We start from the raw sequence: 6,906 nt of genomic DNA on the forward strand, positions 1-6,906 counted from the left end.
GGCACCCCTTGGCTTTTCCTTCATCATAATGACGTTTGGAACTAACTGTTATAGCATGATTTGAAAGTTTAAGTGTGAAAGAGAATACTACTCTCATTCAAAAAATTAGAATAATCTCCTTTTTTTTAAACCGATGAAAACATAACATTTTATTTTTAAGTATTAACTAATGCACATATGCAAAAGATATTTTACTGAGGAATTTATTTTCTAACTACGATACTAGCGAAAAATTTGCTCATATTTTAACAAGATAACAATTTAAAGAATTATTGTTAAATCTCAAAATATTATAATATTTATTTTTATCAAATCAAATTATTAGAATATGCTAAAATAATATTTGATTTTAATAATTAATGAGTACCTTATAAAAGTTTTATATTATTGCAGACGATTATTTTAAAAAGATATATTCATAAAATTACGAGTTAATGATTTACATCGACAAAATAGAAGTTAACAATACACCGTCAACTTCAACTATTTGAGCCTACTATTTCAACTCTATGGCCGCGATGGCTCAGGGGACAGCCTTCTAATGCGGCGAACCGGATTCGAATCCCTGTCGATACGAATTCCGCATCCGGCTTGCACCGACCACAGTGGTGACGTGAAATATCCTCAGTGGTAGACGGATCATGGGTTAGAGTCCCCTTGTCGTCAGGTTAACCGTGGAAGTTTCTCATGATCTTCCTCTCCATGTAATGCAAATGCGAGTTAGTTCCATCAAAAAGTCCTCCAAAGGCAAATTTCTCCCAATACTCAATTCAGAAGTTCCCTTGTCTTCTAGATTGGGTTCAAAATTACAAGTCTACTGAGTTGAACATTAGTAGTCGTAAACCCATTATATTGGGTCGGCTGTTCAACGACGGTTATAGAATAAAATAAAACTTTAACTATTTGAATCGTTTTCAATCAAGAATTTACAGAATGTTATAGCATTATTGTTAAAATATAAATTTTAGGAATAATCATTGCAATGATGGCTAAAAACCAAAAACTTCACCAGAGATGACAGAAAACTGAAGACTGAGGTTAAAAAAATATCAATTCAGGAATAATATTTGTATATAGACAACATATGTGTTGCTAAATATATAACATTTAGGCGTCTTAATAAATTTAAGTTTCAAACGCGTATTCCAAAAACAAAACCATTTATGCTTGTAAAACAAAAGCTTGCAAGAATGTGATGATGCAAATCAAGATTATTAATTGGTTTAGAGGTTTGAGAAAAGCTATTATTTATAGTAACTAAATGGGGTATGTTGTGGCAAATTAATGGATGCTCGTTAGGAGGATGTAACAAGAAGCTTTTAATAAAGATTGCTTGAAATGCTCCATAACATTTTTGGCTAGTATGATAGTATGATATATTATAATCTTCCCCTTAACGTCCGGCAGGTGGCGCAGCGCCGCAACTGCTGTGTCTGTTTTGGTTTTGCAAATGTAAGAAAGCGTAGAGGTGCGCGCAAATGAGCCTGTGCAATTATGATATCTGTAAATATTTTTGTAAATAAATAACACCTGAACAAATGAAATGGGATTACAACAGATAGGAGTTGCAGAAGAACAAATGGATCTAAAACGGTTATCGCATCCTCCGAAAAAAATTTTAATTCAGAAATATATCAAGAGATTCTGGAGAGCCACGTGATTCCATCGTCAGAAAACTTTTTATGACATTTCGTTTTTAACAAGATTTACCTTCATCTCATAAATCAATGTCAACTAAGATCTAAATGGAGAAACGCAAAATTACCGTGCTATCTTGGCCAGCTAATTCACCGGTTTTTAAATCAATTGAAAATAATGGGAGATTGAAAGGAAAAACTATAAGAATTTTCTCATGAAAAACAAAGTTGAGCAAGCGAAAAGCACTAAGTCTGCTTAGGTTAATGTGGACAAGACTACCAAAAGCTTGTTTATTCCATCCAAGATTGTTCATAAGCAGTACTTACGGCAAAAGGCGAAGCTAAAAAATATTAAGTAATTATTTTACCCATTTATAATTGCATTTGAGTGTTCAGAATTAAATATTCTTATATTTAAGATAATTATTAAGCAAGATGTTATTTATTTATTTTACGTAACAAGATTCTTCCCTGACGTTAATTTTAAAAAACTGTAACGTTAATTTTAAAAAACGTTAATTTTAAAAAACTGTAAGTACTATAAATTAAGTAGCATGCCTCAGATAAACCTAAATTTTCACTTAGCATTTTAACTTTTATTTTAGTCAGAAAACCCAATTAGAGTTCTCACAAAAACTCTCTATGATTAATGTGTGCCTTATTTAATTAAATGATAATTTAGAATTTAAAATTATATATATATACACAATAAGACAATAATTATTTATCACTAAGATATGTTTTCATAAGATGGGAAAAATCAACTTATGTTGTTGTTTCTAAGGCCACTTGCCAATCCAGCTAGTCTGCTTGGTGAAACAAAGCGTATTTAAAGCAGAGAGTGAGTTTCTTGTCTTTCAATGGTGCCATTTATGGCCAAAAATACGACTTCAGCCACACACACATGTCACAGCCCCCGTTTATAGGATGAACCCATTCATACACCCATTCATTCATCCAAAGATAGTAATTTCGACCTGAACCGAACCAAAGAAAGTTCAATCTCCAATTCAATACCCCCAGAGGTATGGTTTGCTATGGGAGCATAGAGAACTTTGTGACCCGACAGATTTAACGTTCACCAGTCACCATTTTTCATCGGGGAGTCACCGGACTGCGGGGATCAAATTCACGACCTCTTGAACATGAGTCCAACACCCTATCAACCAAGATATCCAGACTTTAACTTATTATAATATTTGCTATAAAAAATCCACGATTATTCATTGGGTTGCCGTCAGGCTAACCGTGGGGGTTTCCTCATCATGTAACGCAAGTGTGGGTTAGTTCCATCAAAAAGTCCTCTATGAAGGCAATTTATTCCCAGTACTTGATCCAAGAGTTCCCTGGTCTTCTAGATTGGTTTCAAAATTGCAGGTTACGGAGTTGGACATTAGAAGTCGGCTGTTCAACGACGGTTATATAGATAAATAATAAGTCAAAATTCCAAAACGTCTAGTATTATTTTTGAAATTGAGATTTATTGCTGATATTTCATTGAGAAATATTCTTGAATGTTTGGTTTCATAATATTTTTTGCTGCATAAATTGAATTCATTGAAAAAAAAAAAAAAAAAAAAAAGAAGGTTATAACTGCTTACAGGAGACGAACAGACCTCACAAATCAACAGAGGTCACAGGTACGGGTTTCAGAATCACTGAAAAATATCAACACTTACAAATAATAATTAAAAAATTAGGATATAATAATAATAAACAAATTAAAAAATTAGGAGCCAGAAGCAGAAATAATCAAAGTAAAAAGAAATCATTTCGATAGATTCAGACAACAAATAAAAGTAGCAGAATAAGATAACTAAAATTCTTATAGTGTCTCGGGCCCATTTTATTGTTAAGTCTCATTTTATTGTATTATTAGGCACATTTTTGTATGTAAATCAAATATTTATTGTAAATCAAATACTTATTGTAAATCAAAATACTTATTGTAAATCAAATATTTATTTTTGTAAATATACATTTTAATAAAGTATCATTATGTAAATAATTTTCGAATTGCTAGTTGATCAATTCAAAGAGCACCCTTAAATTTTTTACGCGGAGCTGTATTATCTTGTTAATCACATTGTTGTAATATGAAGTCTGAGAATAGAAATAAAATAAATACTTGTTTTGTAGCCAGGTCAATTACATTGACCTTATGCAGATCTTATTGTGAAGAAAGAATCATCGCTTTCTCATCACATAGAATTATTTCCAAATACATTTACTTCCGTTCAATTCTTTAAAAGCAAGTGTAATCTTATTAATATTAAATGACCTATATATTGTGATTATTTTATTTCGTTTTGAAGCATGCTTCATTTCTTACAATAATAGGACAAATAAAATTCCAATATTTTTGCTCCTTTGTTGTTTGAATTGAAATTATTTTTCTTTAATATCTTATAAAAATTGCAATTACGTAATTTTTTAATAACACAAGACAAAAATCGGTACTCTTTTTACTGATATATAGAACCCTGTGTCACTCTAAAGTATTTTCAATTTTTTTAAGAGAATTTTTTTTTTTTTTAATATTTAGCTAGCATGAAAACGCTACTTTCCTTTTTGCTTAACCTCGTTCGTTTCAATAAAAAATGGAATTATATTATTAATAAGAAAAAGAATAAAATAGAAAAAAATTTAACGCATAAAGTAATTGCAAAACAATAGAAAAACAATGTTTAAAAAAAGAAATAACATGTTATTTTTTTTAAATAAAAAAAAAATTCCTTCTCAAAGATAATTCAAGCGAGAAAGCACGAGTGATATCCTCTAATGCAAAAATATATAAATCAGAAAAAAATTTAAATAACTTTCACTTAAGCCACAGAAGCTGTTTAAAAAAATTTATGTGCTTAATAATTTTTTAGCATACAGGAAAAAGGGAAATAAATAAAGAGAAACTGCTTCGATTATTTCAATAAAGCAACTCCAAATTTCGTCTTCTTTCTTTTCCAATTCCATATCTTTCTTTTTTTTTCTTTTGAATTCTACATTTTTTTAACTGTCACTCAAGTTATTTTTTAATAATTTATCACTTTTGTTAGTGCTTAACTTTTTTCAAACCATTTTCTTTTTTCCTTTACTGTCCAAAAGGATAAGGTATAGTTTGTGCTACATAAACTAAAGGGAAAAACAACGTGAATGGAGCTCAAATCAAGTACAGAAATGGACATACTACAGTTTCAGTTCCCTAGATAAGAGCCTTCCTCAGAGTCAAAACACCAAATACATTAGAAAAGTAAAACACATGCAAAGAGGTTTAAAAAATCAGGACGAAGGAACAAGTGTAAACAAGATAAAAAAGAGAAGGATAAGAAATAGGTGTGAGGGGGTTTGGTGGGAACACCAGGGGGCAAAAATTTAATTAGAATAGATTTCCATATGTTGGGAAAGAGTTGAAAACTAGAAAGATCATTAACTAAATTATTAGAATTTGTCAAGATTAGTTATTCTCAGAAATCAAGTTCGGTAGATGAAGAGCACTGTTGGATGATATTAGCAGAAGAAAACTTTAACCTATGATTAGAATTCCAAAAAGTTGTTTTTTAAGTCTTAAGTAACAAAAACGATTAATGTGAGATAGAGTAAAGAACAGGAATGTGAAAGCGATAAAAATAAGATAAATAAACTGATCCAATAAGACCCGTTTATACCAGAATATCAAGAATAGAGCATACTTTGTGCCACGCGGACTAAAGTGAAAAAGAACGTAAATAAAGCACTAATCAAGTACAGAAACGGACATACTATAGTTTCAATTCCCTCGACAAGAATCCTCCTTAGTGTCTAAACACAAAATGACATTAGAACATAGTTGGAATTTTAATAATAGTTTTGAGTTTTCTTCCGCTAGAATCATTCAACACAGTTCTTCTTCTACCGAACATGATTTCTGGGAATCACTCCATACTTTGAAAAAATTTTAATAATTTATTTGCTGATCTTTCTAACATATCAGCCTTTCCCAATGTATTGAAATTTATTCTAATTTAACTTTCGACCCCTGTGGTTGCAAACAAACCCCTCACACCTGTTTCTTATCACCCTTCTTTTTATTATCTTCTTCAAACTTGTTCCTCTGTCCTAATTGGAGAAAGAATTTTGCTCTTGTTTATCTCTTTACTTTACTAATGTCATTTTGCGTTCAGAAAGTTAGGAAAGTTCTTGTCTAAACTGAAAATATAGTATATCCATTTATGTACATGATTTGTGCTTTATTCACGTTGTTTTTCATATTAGATATTTTTCGTAACAAGATATTTTAAAGAATCCACCACAAGTTTAAAGACTATAAATTCTGATGGCTATTCAATTGTAAGTATACTTCCGGATTTGTTTGTATTTTTTTTTTCTTGTTAAAGAAATAACTACAACCAACAGCTATGTTCTCGTTAAAATTGAGTAAAACTTTATTAATTACTAAATAACAATTTCACAAATAATATTACAATTACAAATAATATTGAGCTACGATTACCAGTAATTTATTAATAGCTATGATAATTTATTGATAGCTATGTAATTTATTAATAGCTATAGCTATGATATGTAATAATTTATTAATAGCTATGATCATATGTAATCCTAATTTATTACGATTTCCATTTTTAACATTTTGCCCAGCTCTGCTTTATGCAATTATAACAGATAAGTGAATAGCGAGGGCTAAGAAATTTTATTTATACCTGCTTCTATAGTAACGCTACATAAAAGATAATTGTCAATTACATTTTAACAATATAAATAAAAAATTTCGCGTGTTCATACAAGATACTTGATTTTAAAAGAAAAGTACCGTCGGATATATGTATATATATAAAAGCTTTTTCTCTTCATTTTTAACACATCTCTTAATTAAAAAAAAAAAACATTGTGGTCATATAAATATTGTAATCTTATAGAATTATTTCAGAATTGTTGGTATTAAAACTAGAAAGTTGTTAACTTCTTCCCTTCATTTTGGTCCATCCGAACTTTGTAGGGGTAAAAATGACACGCTCAAAATTTCAAGCACGATCTCTTAAATTGCGCTAACAGTTTTGCCATGCAAAATCTTCCAAAACAGATTGTAAAGGGAGATTGTATGTAGAGTTAGAATAAAAGTGTTTTCATACTTTTGTTCAACCCCTGTATGTATGTATGTATATATATATATATATATATATATATACAGTACAGAACCCATTATCCGGAAATCAGAAAACTGGAAAACCAAAAAACCGGAACGAAATTCGATAAATTTTCCCGCCATTTTTTAAAA

The 6,906-nt window shown here is 30.0% G+C and overlaps 1 protein-coding gene across 2 annotated transcripts in view; it reads right to left on the bottom strand.

The window, feature by feature from the left end:
* LOC107447991 (CD151 antigen) overlaps positions 1-6,906 on the bottom strand; it is a 161,508-nt gene that overhangs the window by 153,914 nt on the left and 688 nt on the right. The gene's annotated exons all lie outside the window — the stretch shown is intronic.

The sequence above is a fragment of the Parasteatoda tepidariorum genome, chromosome X1 (assembly GCF_043381705.1).
Source record: "Parasteatoda tepidariorum isolate YZ-2023 chromosome X1, CAS_Ptep_4.0, whole genome shotgun sequence".
Taxonomy (NCBI): Eukaryota; Metazoa; Arthropoda; class Arachnida; order Araneae; family Theridiidae; genus Parasteatoda; species Parasteatoda tepidariorum.